General features: G+C 39.3%; 1 long non-coding RNA gene across 2 annotated transcripts in view; it reads right to left on the bottom strand.

The window, feature by feature from the left end:
• Positions 1 to 21,321, bottom strand: part of LOC146392663 (uncharacterized) — a 67,714-nt gene that overhangs the window by 14,386 nt on the left and 32,007 nt on the right. Inside the window, exon 3 of one of the 2 annotated variants that reach the window (XR_014802287.1) lies at positions 12,578 to 17,605. This is a non-coding gene — a long non-coding RNA (uncharacterized LOC146392663). Of the gene's footprint in view, positions 1 to 6,794; positions 17,606 to 21,321 lie in introns of those variants that run through there. The other variant, XR_014802286.1, reaches the window with a different exon arrangement.

Raw genomic sequence — 21,321 nt, 5'->3', positions numbered from 1 at the left:
GTGTCCAAGCGTTGTTTTTTTGTTTTTTGTTTTTTCCCCTTTTCATACCGCCCCCCCCCCCCCCCCCCCCGCGCCCCCCCCTAGGGGGCGGGCCCCACACTTTGGGAAGGTCTGCCATAAGGCATGTGATCATTTACTGGGTAAGTACGGTGGCCCCTAGAGACAAAGCACGTACAAACTCCAAAACACTTGCAAACTCCAAAACACTTGCAAACTCCAAAACACATGCAAATTCCAAAACACAACGGAAGTGCTCCAGGACGCAAGGGGCAGTGTTGAGCTTTTGTTACCTAGTAACTACACAAGCCAGGAAGTACCAATGACCGGATTTGGGCTGTATCCCAATTCAGGGTCTGCATTAATTAATTAATTTAAAGGCCGCATTTTAAGGCCGATTACGTCACAGCGACACAACGAAGGCTGTCCCAATTCAAAGGCTGCTCGAAATGCGGCCCTCAAATGCGTCCTTAATTTCCCTGAATTTTAAGGATGGGCCCAACATATCCCAGATTTCATAGCGTGGCGGTGGTGTGGATAATTTTCCCAAAAAAAACGGTGGAAGCGGAGCCGCTATAGAGTAAACTTTCAGAAGTAAGTACTGAATATTATGTCACTTATTTATGCGCAAATGTTTTTATAATGAAGAACATTAAAACATTACTGTTGGCCACATGTCGGGAAAGTTATGTGACATTAGCGATGTTTGTACTAACTTGGTTTTAAAGCCTTTACTTCAAAATATACGCCGTTCAATAGTTGACTTTAATCTTACAGAGAATCTGATGATTTTATGGATAATTAAAGTCAGTCATATATCCACAAACACAACAAGCTGAAAGTCAGTGATGCTGCTCGGTTTGCAGTCCTGAATATCACGGCACAAGCAGGATTCACTGCACTGTTAATGTTAGCTATGTTATATTGCTGCCTCTGTTCGGTGGTGTCGAGCCAAACGGACTTTAACGTGTGTTTGAACGAGCTGACGGTTCACTCGTTAAGCTGAAAGAAAGATGCTTTAATCACAGGAGTCACACATGTGTCCACTGTACCATCTTGGAACTCTTTTTGTTTCGTAATTCAAACTCAGCAGTGTGTGAGGAAGAGGAGGAGGAAGAGCCAGCAGCAGCTGACAGATGGAGAGAATAGACAGACTGTTCCCTGTTTGTGAAGGACTGCTAGAAAAGTTTAGAATCACTAATTGTCTGTCCTGAATCAGTCTTATTAGGTAATGTTCAAATAATTTTATCCTCCCAGTGTTTTCAGTGTGGGAGAAAGTACTCAGGGCCTTCAGGTTACACACTATGAAAGGCAGCAACAAGTTTAACATTCAGAAACCTAAAGTATGTATCAGCAGAAGAATGGAGCTAAAAATAAATGTTTGTTTCAGTTCTATGAAGCTTTGAGTATTTTGGATTAGTAGCACTGCTGTGTTTGTTGCATCATATTGCTGTAATTTTTTTATATGCTTTATATATTCTGAGGTAAGTTGATCTATAGTGTTACATCATATTCTATAAGGATGTTATGTGTTTGTTTACTTTCTGCCCAGTTTGACCCATTTAGCAGAAGTCAGCCTGTTTAAGGCTCTGATATCTATTCTGTATGACTTAAAGCAGTTATGACATGGTCTGATTTTCTCACCCAATAAAGGAATATTCAATATATCAGTCTACTCTTCATTTTATCAGAAACAGTTATCACAGCTTGTACATTTTCTTTTTATAAATATATGTAAGCAATGAGCCAAATTTAGTAATGCCAACATACTGAAGGAACAACATTTGTCTCTTATATATGATACACCTATATATACACTGTCAAAGACACTTGTCTTTGAGTGAAGATTTAAGGTGATAAGACATATAAATAACTGCAACTTGAATCTGTACTGAGGCTCAGTATTTGACACAGAGTTCATGTTCACTGCTGTAATAGCTAATAATGATTAATATAATGACTATAATATTGGCCATATTATATTTACATTACCAAAGTGATATGACTTTAGTCTCATGAACAACATTAGCTAATTGTTATTTACTAACTAATCTTAAATGACTGTTCAGTACAGAAATGAAGCCCAAAAATCATGTTTTACTGTCCTGTGGTCTCAGCCTCAGATACTTCTCAAATCACACAAAGCTCTTGTAGAAACAAACAAACAAATTAACAAAATATGTTCTCCTTCATTTCTGTCAAACAAAGTTGTATGACACGTTTCCAGCGGTTAGTATCATGGTTGCTAGGCAACCTGGAAGCGAGACGGAGACTAGACCGTCCCATACAGACAAACTTGCCGTTTATTTTGCAAATCGAGCTCAACACTGCCCCTAGCGTCCTGGAGCACTTCCGTTGTGTTTTGGAGTTTGCATGTGTTTTGGAGTTTGCACGTGTTTTGGAGTTTGCACGTGTTTTGGAGTTTGCAAGTGTTTTGGAGTTTGTACGTGTTTTGGAGTTTGCAAGTGTTTTGGAGTTTGTACGTGCTTTGTCTCTAGGGGCCACCGTAGGGTAAGAACCACCTACTAAAGCATTTGCATCATATTGTTACACCATAAATATAAGTAGCAAAACCTCCTAAAATATTCATTTAAATATGTTTTTTTTGTTTGTTTGTTTGTTTTTGCGATAAAGAGCTATGAAGATTTAACTATTGGCAGTTATGTCTATGACCCCATTTGCACTTACTTCCTTTAATGCATGTGCAGTATTTTTCTTTATGACTCTTTTAATGTGGGAAATGCTTTCAAGTGCCAATTTCTGCCATTGCTAAACTCCATCTGCCTGCACTGTTGGTTTATTTCCTGGAATACATTAAATGCCTATAAAATAAAGTAGAACTTATTTTAAGAATATGTAGATACATTTACTGAGGAAACTGTATTCATGTGCATGCGCTGCCTGGAGCAGATAACCTTGTAAAGAAATGTTTTTCCAAGATGACCTCAGGTAATTAAGAAACTGAAATAAATATAGTACTTTTAGCTCATTTGATTTATTTAGTTTAGTGTGAACTTTTAAAATTGTATTACCAATACTGTATCAGAGTTCAGGAAAATCATATTATATTCACTTTAATGTTAACTTCCAAACTTCACAAAACGAGAATGACTTTAGAGTCTCATGCATCAACTATGTTTCAAAAGTCAGCAGGTATAGTGCTCAGTCATCTCAAGTACAGTGCAGTAGTTTGATAGAAAAAGAACTTACATTTTATACATTCAGAGAAGGTAAAATGCTTTTTCATTTCCTCCTCTTGAATGAATTTCAGAGTTGGTGCTCATATATGCAGAGATTCTGCAGAAATCTGTCTCCCTGCTGCAATCTGAGATCTCAAAATTTGTGTGAGAGGTCTTGACACTGAGAGACCTGCACTCACGATGAGTACTGGGCTATTGTTTCCTTTCCTACTAGTTGTGTAGCTGAGCATGCTGCTCATCTCCGTCTGGCCCAGTTGACTGATGGATTTCCAAACTCTGCATCAGCCAAAGCTATTAAGTGGTCTGCTGGAGCGAAATGGCTTTACCGTTGCTGAGGTGCTGCAATTGGCTCAGCAATTCCTGCCTGCTATTGTCTCAGACCTCTGTGACTAAGTTAATTTCTTGCCAGACAAGCACAAACACGTATATGCTGACACACATAACAAATAACAAGGAAGAAATACAACGAATCCCATTCCTAACAACGTCTTTTGTTCCCCCTCATTATCAGCACAGAATTCAGATGGAAGAAGTGACCAAAACTGAATGAATTCCACTCAGAGGAGCTTTTTGTCATCTTCTTCTGCTGCTGCTGTAACCGTTTCTTTTATTATGAATCTGCTACAGGCCTACTCTATCATGTTTGAAATCTGTAAGCTCATGCTGGGTTTTTTTGCAGACTTTTGGATTACTGTATTCTCTTCCGACTTCGAGATGATAGCAGTAAATCAGATTTGATGATTCTGTGGCATCGTGCCATTGGCTCAATATCAAAGGCACATGGAAAATGTAACACTGCTCTGATCCTTCATCAGTACTTGCTCTACCTGCTTCTACATTATTCATGGTCATAGTAGGATGTAGGAGATAAAGTCTGTCTTTATATTTATGTATTTATAGTGACAGGTGGGAATGGCCCCAAAGGAATTCAGGCCCTTTGTGTTTTAAGTCCCTGACATGGTTGGGCAAACACAGAACTGAATTTACCAACACTGAATAGAGATATTTCCCATAAGACCTTGTCCACAGTCAAGGGGCCTACTTCAAAAGTAATAAGACATAGGAAAAACTGAGAAAACAACTTGAAATACACTATATCTAGCAACAGGAGTTTGCAATGAGTGAAATAAGAAGAAAAGAAAGAGGCAATAAAAGAAAACCATACAATGATTTGCAAATCTAATAAAGACATATTTTGTTCTCAATAGGATATAGAAAACATACCAAATGTTTTAAATAAGTCTGTACTATTTAAGCAAAAATCAAAGAAGGTTGCAACAAAACTCTGGAAAGACAAGTGGAACTAAAAATAAACAGCTGCAGGAATATTCTGCAACTCATTTAGTTAATTGGCAACATGTCAGTCACATGTTTATGAAAACGGCATCTTAGAGAACCAAAATGTCTCAAAAGTAAAGATGTGCAGAAGTTTACTAATTGGTTTACCAACCAAAACACGACATCCACAAATTGTGAAACAATGTCAGAAAAATGCTCCTTGTTATAAACCAGAATCATGTCTGTTGTTTTTGTGTTTGGCTACTCCCATCAGAGTTTGTGTCCATGTGTGCTTTTCTCTCTCCTCCCTCCAAGGTGTGTGTTGGCTGAGACAGTTGATTGCTGAGTGGTTGATTTGAATGGGTTTCCTGCATCTGGATTGGATGATTAGATGGACAGCAGCCTCATAACCACCACCTGACAGCCAGCTTGGCCCTCTCCTTCCTCCAAAGCCAAGAAACACTCAGCGTCTTTGTTAGTCGTTCTGTTTGTATCTGTGATCAGAAAGACTGCGAGTGAGTAACACGGACTAAGTTGTGTGCTTTGTATTACTGCAGGCCACCAGTTTGTTGTTGTGAATATTACACTGTATAAATTGAGCACTGCTGCAGTAATAGGAGTGAGAAGCCTTTTTTGAGTCCCTTCTCTTGTTTATTGGTTAGGAGCTTAGGTTAGAAAGTTGTCTTTTGTTTGCTTTTTATTTATTCTTTATTTTTTGGATAGGGAAGTAGGGAACAATAGAGACTTTTGTTTGTTGTTTTAGCATTGCTCACTACCGAAGCTAATAAGCTGCTATGTAGCACTTTCAGTTCCTGTGTTGCTGACCATTTCTTTGGGTGTGGTTAGTGTGGGGTTGTTGCACCTTATGTTATGTCCAGGTTATTCATTGTTGTGCTTACTTTATCTCATAGCAAAGAAAAGCCTCTGAGGACATGTCCATCTCCCATTAGTAATGACTGGAGCTGGGCAAGCTGAGAGGCCAGCCGCTTGTTTCTGGTGGTCTGCGAATTGTGGATGAACCTCTAGACAGTAAACTGAGGGAGATCAGAGAGCAAGGCAAGCTGCTGCTGGTCTGCTTTCACTGCTCCGAGATCAGTTATAACCCACGCTTCATATGGAAACACAGCTAGCACTAGGAAGCAAATGAGGTTCGCTAAATTAGCATGGTAACAAAAGAGTTTCCTCTTGGTAATCAGCTTGACCACTATGTGTGATGTAGAGAGGATGGATGGTGGAAAAGCTTGTTAATAAGCAAGGAAAAGCAAGGAAACCTGTAACCATGATGGAAAGAGGACAGCAACTCTGACCATGTCCAGTCTAATAAAACTGGTAAGTTGAGCAGTTGCAGGCTCAGCAGCACTTTTACATTAGCATCTATGAGAATGACTGAATGTAATAAGCTTATCCAGCAGTTTTGCCAACATTCCACCTTCATTTTTTATTCATATTTTAATCTCCCCCTCTGGATATTGTTAACCATGTCACACACTGCTCAAGCTTTTTAACTCAGCTGATTTTAAAAAAAAAATCATTTTTAAATATTTTTGAAAAATCAAGATAAAATACAACAAAGAGGACTCATTACTGTTGCGCAGCTGCTATATTCGACAAGAATGGGTCCAAGGGACAATGTTTCTTACTGTAAAAGTCTAGCAGCCATTCTACTCAGACATTTAAGGACTATTGTTAAACAAAGAGTGGATGGTACACTGTGGTAACACTCAGCATCTTTGTTAGTTAATGTGTTAGTTAATCATAGCCCAACTTTTTTTTAGAAGTGTTGCTCCCATCAAATTCAAAATGTGTTTTTCATGAGATAGTAAAATGTGTCAGTTTAATAATTTGAAATGTTTTCCATGTTCTTTTCTGAATAAAATGTGGGTTTATGAGATTTGCAAATCATTGTATTTGTTTGTATTTACATTTATCACAGCATCACTTTTTTCACTTTTTCCAGAATAGCAACTGATTTTGAATATTGCTTAATAACATGAAACAGAGGTCTATAAAGACATGGGGAATGAAAAGATGGGTGTCGTATGGAAGAGGACTTCTTTTTTTTTTCTTCTTTTCCCAGAATTCTGAGAAAAAAGTCAGAATTCTGAGAGAAAAAAGTCAGAATTCTGACTCTTTTCTCAGAATTCTGGAAAAGAAGAAAAAAAAGATGTGCCCACTGTTTTTTCCAGTGGCTCTAATCCTCTTCCGTAGTGTGGAGAAGAAATCTGTTGTATATAACAGGAAGCCCCTGAGCAGCTTGAGACTATAGCAGCAGAACTAAGGAGGTGTTTCATTTCATTTCATTTATTTATTTATTTCACACTTGGTACAACAGATCAAACAAACCAACCACACTTTCTATTAATAAAGCACTACAACCATGTGTGAAAAGGAGCAGGAAGAAGAAAATATTCTTATTAAACCCTGCCCCCTATCTACAATCCAACTTATATTACAAGTGGGCACCAAAAATCAGGGAACAAACTAATATTAACATTTCTCTCCGGTCCTAACCCAAACCAAACAACAAATTTACAATCAGAATATACCACTCCACATAGTAACAAGGAGAAAAATAAAATTAAAATAAATAAAACAAAAAATTATAATGGATCCTTTTTCAATGAACTCCAATTTCATTCGCATTCTTCATATTGAGTTATCGTTTTAAGCATGTAACACTTTTTAAAACAATGTAAACTTATACAATTCTTTAAATTATAATGAAGAGAGTTCCACAGTCGTATACCCCTAACCGTTGTACTCATTAATCTTTGTGTAGTCCTAGCTAACTGATGCTTAAAATAAAATTTCCTTCTGCTATCTTCTCCCCCTGAACACATTAAAAATACTCTTAACTCTAAAAATATTATTTTTAGCCTTAAACATAATTAATAGTGTCCGTAATTTCACTAAATCTCCTAATTTTAATAATTTTGATTTTATAAATAATTTATTTGTATGTTCTCTATATTTAACATTATGAATCATTCGTATCACTTTCTTCTGTAATAAGTTTAGAGGTTTTATAGTATTCTCATATGTATTCCCCCAAACTTCAACACAGTAACTAAAATATGAGAAAAACAATGAAAAATATAAAATGCGCATTGTTTTATAATCTAATAAATCTCTTACATTTCCCAAAATATAAATGCTTTTAACCATCTTCTTTCTAATATACTCAATATGAGATTTCCACGTCAAATTTTCATCTACTATTACACCCAAAAATGGAAAATCAGTAACTCTTTCAATCAATTCTCCATCAATGGACATAATGACTTCATCCTCCTTTAGACGATTGCCAAATATCATGAATTTCGTTTTTGTCAGATTCAAAGATAATTTATTTACATTAAACCATTTTTTTAATCTTAACATCTCAGATGTCATAATTTCAACCAAATCTTTCAAATTCTCTCCAGAGCAATAAAAATTTGTGTCATCTGCAAATAAAATAGAATTTAACCTTTTTGATACATCACAGATATCATTAATATATAAATTAAAAAGTTTAGGTCCCAAAATAGAACCTTGAGGAACGCCACATACAATCTTCAATCTTTCAGAGGTATTGCCGAGATAATGTACATATTGCAACCTATTTTCTAAATAACTCCTTAACCAATTCAATGCCACTCCTCTCACACCATAGTTATACAATTTAGAAATCAAAATAGAATGTTGTAACGTATCAAAAGCTTTTTTTAAATCAACAAATACCCCCACTGTATATTTATTATTATGGGTTGCAGATGAAATATCGTCAATGAAAGTCAACAATGCTAATGCCGTTGATCTATTTTTACGAAATCCAAATTGATTTTCATTTATTAGTTGATATTTTTCAATGAAACTATCAAGTCTTTGCGCAAAGAGTTTTTCAAGCACTTTTGAAAACTGTGACAAAAGAGACACTGGCCTATAATTGTTAAAACTATGCTTATCTCCTGATTTATATAAGGGTATCACTTTTGCCACTTTCATTCAATCAGGAAATACTCCTGATTGTAGCGAAAGATTAAAAATATAGCAAAGAGGAATACTTATACAATCTAAAGTCTTTTTAATTATAACCATGTCTATACCATCACAGTCAGTAGAAAAATAAATTTTTTTTAAAATTTTCTACAATTGCTACTATTTCTTTTATGGTAATATCGGCCAAGAATATGGAATTAACCATTCTATTATCTCCTTTCCAGGCTGACCCCTGTTCAGGGTCACCTGATCCAGTTCTAGCTTTAAGCTTTGTTAAAAGAAATTTTTTAAGCATAATCTTAAAAGTAGAGAGGGTTTCCATTTCCTGAATCCAGATTGGAAGCTCCTTCCATAGTAGAGGGGCCTGAAAGTTGAGGCTCTTGTTCTGAAAATTCTAGTAACCACAAGCCTTCAGTCTGACAGCAAGGTGTTCTGTTGAGATAATACGGTACAATGATATTTAAGACATGACAAGGCCTGATTATTCAACTCTTTGTATGTGAGGAGCATATTTTTTAATGAATTCTAGATTTAACAGGGAGCCAATGAACAGAGTGGAATATAGAGGAAATATGCTCTGTCTTTTTGATTCCCTGTCAGTACTCTCACTGTAGCGTTTTGGATCAACTAAAGGATTTTCGGGGAGAATTTTCAAATAGCCTGATAATAAGAATTTGCCATGGTCCAGCCTTGAAGTTACATATGTATGGACTAGTTTTTCTGTTTCAGCATTACTCTGAAACAGAAATCAACTTTGGTAATATTGTGCAGATGAAAGAACATAGTCATGCATGGTGAAGGACATATATGATCAAAACTTATTCTCAAATTCCTCACAGTGTTAGTGGAAGCCAAATACATTTTTAAAGCAAAGTACAGTAACCTCTTTTTTTGTTTTTGTTTTTGTTTTTAATTTAGAAGTGGGAAATTAGAGGTCTTCCAGGCCTGTAGTTTAACTAACTGACTTGTCTTATGTGACTGCATTGAAGTTGGTGTCATCTGCATAGCAATGAAAATATATTCAGTATTTTCCAACAATATTGTCTAAGGGAAGCATGTATAATATAATTATAAGCTGATAATATGTGAGGCTTGTGTTTGTAGATCTTTCCATTGCAAGCGGACAAAAATGTCTTAATGAAAACACTAAACCACCTTCTAACTTAACAAAATTGTTTAATTTGTGCAGCGTGTGATCTGAAACACAAAGGAAAAACCTGACGAAGTTAAGTTAAACATTAAAGGAATTGCTGTCTGTTTTCTGAAAGTGGATTAGTGATTCATAGGTGAATTTATATACCAGTTCTTAAAATCATAGGCAAGGTTATTCAGACATAAAAGTGCAAGTTGTGTCACATACACATACAATGCTAACACCAATGATTCATCTTCTTAAATATGATACTAAATCAATAAATTGCTTTCAGTACTCTACTTTAGGAGAACACAGCAACATTAACTGAATCACTGAAAAGAAAAAAACTCAAAATCAACACCATATTCCAACAAACAAATGGTGTCCACCGTGAACTAGAACAAGAAAGTTTCTCTTTGCAAAATCATCCAGTGGAGGTTCAAAGACTTGCAGAATCTAGGTCAAATAACACTGATGGGGTTGCATCTAACACATTGTGACCCATCTGTGGGTGTAATCAGTCTCACAGTGAATCAGAATACTTGATAACTCTATAAACATGCCTTAAAAGCACATGTTTTGTGAGGTATCGTATGCTTTTCAGACCTGCAAATGCCAACACTAATGATTCTTCTTCTTAAAAGTGATCCTGAATCAATAATTTGCTTTCAGTGCTCCACTTGTGGAGCTTTTCACTTCAATTGTGGAGCTGCAGTCAGACAGACTGCTGTTTGGAAGTGCATTATCTCAGCTTTCAAAATGTCCTCAACTGGAAATAATAGTTGGACTATAATTGTAATTTTCCCATTCAAATGACAGAATTGAGTTATGCAAGAAACAGCATGTTATGGCCAACACACTGTGTAATGTAATGAGGAAAGACAAATTGAGGTGAGCCAAAGAATTACAGAGGACAAAAGATAGAAATTCCAGAGTTTAGGAAACAGAAACAGATTAGAGCAAAAAAGAGGGACCCTTAGAAATATCTATAAATGCTGCTTGTTGGTTCCAGGGCGGATGTTCTGGCATGGTCGTTGACCCACTCCCTTGGTGGTCCGGGGTGGCTGGACATCTTCTGTGTCAGGTTGGTATTTTTAAAACAAAGAGGAAATACTAAAACTGGAAATCTGATAGTGAAGGATAAATGTTCAATATATTTAATTTGTTTCCTTACAAGAAAGGAAGAACCAAAATAGGGTAAAATTATTGTGATTTAATTTAGTTGTCTAGTTTTCATTGATTTAATTGAAACACCATGATTAGGATTAAGTAGTGGAATAATTACCTTGAGTTTCCACTTTAAACCTAAGCCACAAAATGTGTGTAACTTTAAAACTGCAATAATCCAATTTATTGGAAAAAAAATATTGAGAAAGGGCAGAATATTGCAATACAGTATGGAAGAAATTGTAGTTAAAAATCTACTGAACTAAGACTTCACTTTGCAGTTGCCCTCAGCTCTGTGACTAATTTTTTAGCACTATTCAGCCCATCACCAGCCTCAGCACCATGGTTAGGATAGTTTGTACCTTGTGAGCGTGTCTGTGTGTCACCATGGCAAATTGTGGTCCTGTGGGGTGCGCTATGAAGGGAGGTTAATAGGTTAGCCAGGTTTGTTGAGCCTGAAGCTAGAGTTTTCAAAGTCATGAAGGTGGCTGTCTTTTATCGTAGCTAGATCACCATGGTAACACTCTCAGGAGCAGGCTCCTGTATGTTTCAGTTTAAAATCATCTATAATAGGAACCACAAAGGTACCATTTGTTATTGATATTTTCTATGATTCTTTTGTCCTGCATAGCTTTAATAAACAAAGCTGTGAAGTTACAGTAGCACGGGTTGTACACGCTGTATGAATTAACATGCATCCAGTGTACTTTATAGAAAATAAGCAATTATATGTACATTTATGTTTAGTCCTCATTCAAACTTAGCATAAAGGACTCTACAGATGTCAGGGGTAAGAAGCAGCATCCACCTTAAAAAGGTCTAAAAAAACCCCCCAAACTATTCACTCTCACATACACATCATCTGCCAATTTTAAGTGACAGATGCAGCTGTTCAGAAAAGCTACCATCAAGCAGAAAGTTAACACTTCACAGCAGGAAGGTTCTGGGTTCGAACATCTGCACCCCTACACAGAATATTCAGTCAAATAAATATATTAACTCATGCATTCAGAAGGATGACGATTCTCTGCCTTTTATGTGGGTGCACACAGAGCATGAAGGAGAATGTTGATAAACACCATAATCATAAGGGTTTTCTCAACTAACTTAAAGAAAATCTTGCAATTCAATTCAATTTATTTAGCCTATCCAGCACCAAATCACAACAACAGTCATCTCAAAGCGCTTTATATTGTAAGTTAGACTTTACACTAATATAATAAAGACCCCTACTTTTGCAGGAACTCCACCAAAGACAGTTTTCAGTAGATGGCATGTGCTCATTCTGCTGGTACTGTTTACTGTAACATGACTCATCACTTACTCATCACAGCAGTGTGTTGAGTAAGTAACTAGGAAGGTATTTCACCAGGAATGCCAAACCAGAACTAAAGCCAGAAAATAACTAGACAAGGACATCACAGCAAGTCAGTACAAGTCTTGCTCACTGATTGCTGAATGTGTTAATAAGCCAGGTTTTGCAAATATGTTAAAGCATCAGTTTTGTAAAGATCATTTTCAGCTTGTTTACAACAGTTGACACATTTATAATGCTAAACATAGAAACACAATTCTAATATCATTTTTCCGTAGTGTTGTTAAATATATCCTAGATCCCAGATTGGAAAAAAGTTAATAAACTCACTCATTTAAACTGCTTTGGTTGGTCAGTAAGTTCTATGATCTTCATCCACACAGAGTGAGAATTATGATCAATGATGCAATACCTTTTTTTAAAAAAAAACCCTGTGCATTATCCAATAATAATGAGCACTTTGTGAAATAGCTCAGGTCTTTGGGGAAATTAAAACTGATTTACCAGGAGTTGTATGACAGCACGGGCGGTGAGAAGAGGGGAGGATTGTCGAGGATTGCCAGAGTTGTTGGTCACGTACTGTCTCTGCTCTTCCCCATCCATTGTAGTGAGTGGGGTCTAGCTGCAGTGCTGCTCTGTCTGGGGGCCTTATCTGGCTGTGGAGCACTGGGCTCTGTGCTGCTGTCTCTTTTGGCATGGTGATAGAGGGAGGGCCTGTCTTCCCAGATAAACCCTCCCCCTGTTCTTCCTGCTGGAGGCATTGTAAAAACTGTTCCCACAGCCATTAGACATCAACACGTCTGCTGGTGACAAGTTGGCCTCCATGACTGGGGAAGATAAAGGACGTGGAGGGGGAAGAAATGGAAGGTAGCGGGTAAACAGGTACATAGATGGTGGAGAGGAGGAAAGCTAGGGCAAAGGAATTAGGAGGGAATGGAGACACAATGACAAAGTATGAATTTCACCAAGTAATTTATTTCAGTATCAGTTCATAAAATCCTATTAGTTGTGACCAGCAGCTACTGAATCATTTTGTTGGTCTGTGCTAAAACCTTTCTCAAACTAAAGTTTTCTGGTCATTTCTCATTTCTGGTGGTTATCAACATGGTTACATTCATTAGTTAAATAATATGGATAACCTTTCCTTATTTTAATAAATGTCGTCTATAAAATCTTGCCAAAAATCTCAAGATTATAATAACTATAAGGACCATTTGCTTCAAACTAACAACTAGTACTTAAACACAATTTATTAAGCTTCTATAAAGTTGCATTTTTTTGTACATTTGTACACTTACAAAAACAAAGCTAAAGAAATAAAAATAATGTACTTAATTTCATCAGGTGGATATATGCGTCTCCTTAACATATGATGAGACAAGTCATTTCTAACCAGTTCACCTTTCATCTTCAAAAGTAATGACATGTCTGGTTTGTGTTTGCAGTTTCTTCCACTGCTTCTAAGTGTCAAAAATGTCTAGATAAAGGACATAAAATACCTGCTAACTTGCTGAAATTCTGTATGAAATTCAAGTCTACTTTACGCACCGTTTGAAATGACTGACACTTAAAGGTGACAAATTTTGGGAAGAAACTGACAAAATAAGGGGACCCGGCTACACTAACTGAATCCCTGAACAGGAAAAAAAGAGTCAGCACATCATATCCCAACAAAAAAGTGGTGTCCACAGTTAACTAGAACAAGAAAGTCTCTCTTTGCAAAATCATCCAGTGGAGGTTCAAAGACTTGCAGAATCTAGGCCAAATTGCACTGATGGGGTTGCATTATTATAGGAAAGCTTATGCGTAAGTTAAATAAGCGAGATCTGTAATAACTCATCAGCCTGCTTTCCTTGGTGTCGGGCTGCTTTTCTGTTTACATGACTACTACTTATCCATGCTGTCAATCTCAATACTGACATCATTACACTAGTCCAATCATATTCTCACTTGCCTTCTTTGAGCCAATCAGCCTCTCCTTTGCGTGGTTTAGAGACATCATGCCTCGTCCCTCGTCACCAAAGATGCCACGTCCCAGTGGCCCCCAGGATTACAGGCCCGTGGCACTGACCTCCCACATCATGAAGACCCTGGAAAGGCTCATCCTGGACCAGCTGCGACCCATAGTAAGACCACATCTGGATCCCCTTCAATTTGCTTATCAGCCTTGTCTCGGAACAGAGGACGCCATCATCTACCTGCTAAATCGTGTCTACACCCATCTGGACCAGCCGGCGAGCACTGTGAGGGTCATGTTTTTTGACTTTTCCAGTGCTTTCAACACCATCAGGCCGACCCTCCTGGGTGATAAGTTAACAGCGATGCAGGTGGATGCTTCTCTGGTGTCCTGGATTGTTGATTACCTGACAGGAAGACCACAATATGTACGTCTCCCACAGTGTGTGTCTGACAAGGTAATCAGCAACACAGGGGCACCACAAGGGACTGTCCTCTCCCCCTTCCTCTTCACCCTCTACACCACAGACTTCAGCCACTGCACAGAGACCTGCCATCTTCAGACGTTTTCTGATGAGTCCGCGGTGGTTGGATGCATCAGCAGGGATGATGAGGCAGAGTACCGGGCTGTGGTTGACTCCCTTGTCACGTGGTGTGAGCAGAATCATCTGCAGCTCAACGTGGCAAAGACCAAGGAATTGATAGTGGACTTCAGGAAGACCAGGAAACAACTGACCCCTGTTTCAATCCAGGGGGTCAGTGTTGACATTTTGGAGGACTATAAATACCTTGGAGTACACATTGACAATAAACTGGACTGGGCAAAAAACACCACAGCACTTTACAGGAAGGGCCAGAGTCGTCTCTATTTTTTGAGGCGACTGAGGTTCTTCAACATCTGCCAGAAAATGATCAGGAATTTCTATGAGTCTGTTGTGGCCAGTGCGATCCTCTATGCTGTTGCATGCTGGGGGAGCAGGCTGAGGGTCGCAGATGCCAACAGACTCGATAAACTGATTCGTAAGGCCAGTAATGTTGTGGGGATGGAGCTGGACTCCCTCAAGGTGGTGTCAGAGAGGCGGATGCTGTCCAAGATAAAGACAATGTTGGATAATACCTCCTATCCACTCCATGACATGCTGGTTAGTCACAGGAGCACGTTCAGTGAAAGACTGAGATTACCGAAAAGCACCACTGAACGACACAGGAAATCATTCCTGCCTGGCCATCTCCCTGTACAACTCCTCCACCTAACACACTGTTTACTGCAACAGCTACACCCTTCTTGCACATGTTCTTTTTCAGCTATTTATTAATAAGTGACTTTTATGTATATATATGCCTGTATATATTGTGCTACTCTCAGTTAGTGTATTGTCTGTCATTGTTAATGTTTGTTTATAATGGAGCACTGTAACGAAAAATAATAATTTCCCCTAGGGATTAATAAAGTATTCTGATTCTGATTCTGATTAAATCTGTGTTTTCCATCATTCTCCCTTTCAGACTCTCCCTCATGCAACCCACCTCCTCTTCATCTGCACCTTAGCCAGAGGTCTATTCAAGCCTCAATCTTCAACTTCACCGCCACCAGCATATGGACTCTGGGGGGTCCTGTCCTTAATCCTGCCATGATGGGTCATCGTAGTCTAATCACCAAATATATTAAATCTCTCTATCTCAAGAAATCATGTTCAGTTCTTCCAAATCATCTCCCCTCATTGAAATGCTTTCAGTGCTCCACTTGTAGCTCTGAATCTTTTCTCTAGAACTGTGGATCTGCAGTCAACTACTGCTGGTTGGAAGTGAATTATCTCAGCTTTGAAAATGTCCCCATGTGGAAATAATAGCTGGACTATAATTGTATTTTTCCCATTCAGATGACAGAACTGAGTTATGTAGGAAACAGTATTTTAAGATTACACAAAGTTATAGCAGATACACTGTGTAATGAAATGATGAAAGACAAACTGAGGTGAGACAAACAATAAAGAAGGACGACTGAAGCCACAACCAGAGTTTAGGAAACAGGACAGAACAGAGAAGAAGGACCAGACAGGAAACCCTAATCAATTTCATAAGACTTTGTAATTTTATCTTCCTTGCAACAACACACTGATCCACATTCACCAGAGGGCAGTTTTTCATTATTCATTGGCTTCTGTTTCCTGCTGTTTTTGTCCACTTGCTGAGTGTACTTAAGCATGACTCTAAACCACAAATCCAAAAGTAAGAATCATGCAGACAAACACATGGGCACCAGACAAGTGTTAATTCTATTAATAAACAGGAAACTAGCTGCACCTTTTTGTCATCCTGAAAGGGAATTTTAAAAACAGACAGTCTCTCTTCATCAAAATATGACCTTTTTAGATTATTTGTGCAATCATGAGGGTAATCAAAAAAGGTCAGGCTAAACAACAATCTTTGACATAAACAAGATTAAAATTACACTAAATTACTGTTGCTAATCATAAGGTGCTTTTTTTCTTAGAAAAATTGTAAAACTAATTTATTTACATTTTTTAAAGCCCTTCAAACATAGGTTAGAAAGTTTACCTACTTTACACTTATAGTTATTTTTCTATGTCACAAAACTAAATTATTCTGAGAAGGAATGCATATTCGGACACACTGGAGTCATTTATTCATCAAAAGACCTGCATCATTGTAGCTTGCCAAGGAACTGTGCCATTTGCGGACAAACTGAGGTCACTGTGAATGTGGGGTAAACATCCACTTCAGAGTCACAGTGCTGTGCCAGGCAGTGAGGAGGACACTGAACTGGTCAGACCACCTGGCCCTGCCAGACTGTCAGCCTATTTATACCCAAGACAATAATTTGCACCAGAACTCCTCAACATCACTGACAAGGAGATCCGGGAGGGGGGGACTCTGTATGAGGTTACTATGGTGAAGGAAAAAGCAATCTAATGTGGATTCTGATAACCTTCTGCCATCTTTTCCCTGCCAGGCTTTCCCAGAGGAGAAAAGCAGTGACAGCATTTTCTTCTCTGCCTGCTGTCACCACATCTACAAGAGGGGAAACATTAATGACGTGAACTGCACTCTGGGCAGAAGTGCTGGCTAAAACTTTGCTCACATTTGGCTTGAAAGAAAAGATGCGTTGGAATTTATTATTATAGGATATGCATCTTCTTGGGTAAAATACACTACTATTTATAATGTACCATGTAACAGTCTAATCTGTTGTAATTAGGACCCAAAATTAAAAACTTAAATTATCCCTTCACTAATGCAGCTGAGAACAGGGGTAACATTTCTTTAGGTCAGTCCAGAAGTCAGTAACTCCTCACTTTCCTTAAAAATAATCCTAAAGCAGGAGAGAACAGGATGATCTTTTCAAGCACAGAAAGAGGGTGCAGAGTTTGAAACCACCAGCCAGGTGGGCCCTTTCTGTGTGGAGTTTGCGTCTTCTTCTTGTGCAACCTCCAACACTGTGAATGAAATAGCTGTTTGTTCTGTTACCCCTTCTGGCACAGTGGCAGCCTGTCCAGGATGTACCCGACGTCCCCTTTATGACAGCCAGGATAGACTCCAGCCCCCCACACAACCCTGAAATGAATGGATGGATAACATTACATAGTTTGCTCAGCAAGGTGATCTTCACAAAATAGTTTCTGAAGCTGAAATCCAATGTGTTGACATTGGATTTGGTCTTATCATGCCACTTGTTGCAAACCTCTTCTCGTGGAGACAAGTGGGGTTTTTACTTATGTATGTTGTTTTATAACAATCTGAGGATGTACAACAGTTGTGTTAACCAAAGACTTTATTTCAGGCTTCTTATCAAAAGCCTGTTTAAAAGTTGATGGCAGCTTGATGAGCTGTGTACCATTGTACCTCAAATGCGCATTTCATAGATGGAACACCTGTGTTGTATTAGTGCAGCTCTTCACAAACACATTAGATATGGTCTTTTACCTTCATGTATTTTCATTTTCATTGTTTTTTCAGTTTCACTTCATCTAGTCATAACTGTGTGGTTACTTCCTTTGTCTAATATAAATTCTGATAAGCCCAGACCTCAGTATTGTCACTAATCAGGCCACACAGCCATGACAAAAACCCAGAGATGCATAGGAATGTCTTTCAAACTATTTTATTTTAAGTAAATAAAACAGAAAAAAGAAACATGTTGTCACAAACTATGGTGTGTGTAGTCAGTACCATCAGTGGTGTAAAGGGTGGGAAAATGGGGTATGTAATGTTGTTAAATGCAAGAACCAAACCAACAGCACCAGAGTCCAACAGGGTGTCACAGGGGGATGAGCTAGTGCACAGGTGTCAAACTCCAGGCCTCGAGGGCCGGTGTCCTACAGGTTTTAGATGTGTTTTTGATCCAACACAGCTGATTCAAATTGCTAAATTACCTCCTCAACATGTCTTGAAGTTATCCAGAAGCCTGGTAATGAAGTAATCATTTGATTCAGGTGTGTTGACCCAGGGTGAGATCTAAAACCTGCAGGACACCGGCTCTCGAGGCCTGGAGTTCGACACCCCTGAGCTAGTGGCACAATTAGGCTCTAAACGCTTTTTATGGAACCCTGGCACACTGGGCCCAGGTGTTGCCAGTGTCACTAATTGTGAACAGGAACTCCGCCTCTCCAGTGCCTGCAAACAAGACCCAAGTAGGCAAAACGAAGGCAGGTTGCAGTGGGTCGTCACAGTATCAGTCCATTTCTCAATGTTATGTTCCATTTTCAGAGCTTAATGTTGATTTAATAAATTACAGTTACATCGATTTAATTATTTTTAATTCAGTTGCCAGTGCCAGAGCAACATCTTACATATTCACCAATTACTATACATTTATGTCACTTAAAAGGTTTTCTTGTGTCCCTAGTCCAAGAGCTTAGAAATTTCCCCCAAAAAGATGATAGTTCCATGTTCCTGAAAGATTTGTGAAAAGGTTCCTATTGTCCAAAAGCACATAAATCAAGTATTCCCCCATATCAATGCCTATAGCCAGCTATAAGATGACAAATCTAGTGTGATCATAACAAAATCTTTGGTTGACAATTTATTTTACATTTGTTATTTAGGTTTGCACCCTGGTAGGGTCACCCATTGCAAATTGATCCCGAGGGACCAGACAAAGACCAATTCAAAAACCCTTATGAGTGTGAACAGTGGACCCTGAGATAGGGTTACTGGGGCCCAGCCCTGGAGCCAGGCACGGGGAGGGTCCCTGAGGGTGAGCGCTTGGTAGCCGGGCCTCAGTCCATGGGGTCACAGGGGTACAGCCCAAAGAGGGGACACGGACCCGCCCTCCTGTCGGCCCACCAACCTCACAAGGCGGCATAGGGGTCGGTGCAGTGTCTGCTGGGCGGCAGCCAGGGGCAGAGACCCTGGCGAACTAATCCATGGCTACAGAGACTAGCAACTGGGACATGGAACATCACCTCTCTAGTGGGTAAGGAGCCTGAGCTAGTGTGTGAGGTTGAGAGGTACTGGCTAGATCTAGTCGATTTTTTTTCCCTGCACCTTCTGGACGGGGAACAGGTCCTGACTGTTGTCGGTTTGCCAAATGACAGTTTAGAGTACCCGGCCTTCTTGGAGTCCCTGGGTGGGGTGCTTAAGGGTGCTCCACCTGGGAGCACCCTCAAAGTCAAACCTCAGATCCAGGAGGAACAATGCAGTTTTCTTCCTGGTAGTGGAACTCTGGACCAGCTCTTTACCCTCTCGAAGATACGCGAGGGTGCATGGGAGTTTGTCCAGCCAGTTTACGTGTGCTTTTTTGACTTGGAGAAGGCATTCGACCGTGTCCCTCAGAGCATTCTGTTCGAGGTGCTTCGGGAGTATGGGGTGCCTGGCCCGTTGCTACAAGCCATTCGACCCTTATACAACTGTTGCAAAAGCTTAGTCCACATAGTCGGCAATAAGTCGGACTCGTTTCCTCTGGGTGTCGGACTCCACCAGTGCTGCCCTTTGTCACTGATTCTGTTCAGAATTGTTATGGACAGAATTTCTAGGCATGACCAAGTGAGAAGGCTTCCACTTGGGTGGAATCTCGTCTCTGTTTTTCACAGATGATGTGGTTCTGTTGGCTTCATCCAGTTGACGGTCTACAGCACACTGGAGTGAGTAACTGCCCCAAGTGGAGGAGTTTAAGTATCTCAGCGGGTATCTCGGGGGTTATCTCGCGCTCCCCTTACTTGCTCAAAAGTGAGGGGAGAGCGGAGTGGGACAGCGATAGACAAATTGGTGCTGCAGCTGCAGTGATGCGGATGCTGTACCAGTCCGTTGTGGTGAAAAGAGAGCGGAACGTAAAAGCGACGCTCTTGATTTACTGGTGAATCCAGTGGATGCTCACTTATGGTCACAGCCTTTGGGTAGTAATGAACAGAACAAGATCACCTTTCTCCGAAGGGTGGCTGGCCTCTCCTTTAGAGATAGGGTGAGGAGTTCTGCCATCCGGGAGGGGCTCCGAGGAGAGCCGCCTCTCCTCCACGTCGAAAGCAGCCAGTGTAAGTGGTTCGGGCAAGGATGCTTCCTGGGCGCCTCAAGGATGAGGTGTTCCCGGCATGTCCCACTGGAGGAGCCCCCGGGAAACACCCAGGACATACTGGAGATATTATATTGCTCGGCTAGCCTGGGAATGCCTTGGTGTTCCCCCAGACAAGCTGATTAGGGGCTGGGTCCTGGGGACAGCAGCCTATGCAGACCAGCCCAGACCTCCATTTCCCCGGCCACCTCAGCATAGGCTGTTGACCCCACGGCCCAGCCCCAGATAAGTGGAAAAAAGTGGGTTTATGAAACATGTCATAATGAATGCTTATTTGTTTCTTTTGATATGAAATGTTAGCTACATTAGCCCTAATACAACACTGTTGATTAAAAATTTCCTTACTTATCAGTAATGTAAGGCCTGTGAAAGCATTTCCAAATCCAAATTTGGAACTTAAGATAAATGAATAACAGTATTAGTTTGTAGATATATTATTAAAAACAAATGTCCTCAGTATAACACATTATACAGTGAAACCATAATTTTTATGGTCTAGAGACTTTATTATGACTAATACGATAGCTCCAAAGCAACATAGCGACCTACTGACAATAAATCTAACTCAGTGGGTTTTATTTTTTCTCCATGTGCTGAATTAATAGAAGAAAATCCCATTGGGCCATCCACCCTTACTTTACTAGCCCAGAAAATAAGTCAAAGCATTAAAACGTCCACTTTAAATCTGCGTGTCATGTTATGTAAGTTATTAGCATATTAATAAATAAAAGTCATAATAAAAGATTTTAAATTAGACTTGAAT

The sequence above is a fragment of the Perissodus microlepis genome, chromosome 2 (assembly GCF_051167445.1).
Source record: "Perissodus microlepis isolate ML-2025 ecotype Zambia chromosome 2, ASM5116744v1, whole genome shotgun sequence".
NCBI classification, from domain to species: Eukaryota; Metazoa; Chordata; class Actinopteri; order Cichliformes; family Cichlidae; genus Perissodus; species Perissodus microlepis.
This window is presented reverse-complemented; position numbering and strand designations above follow the sequence as displayed.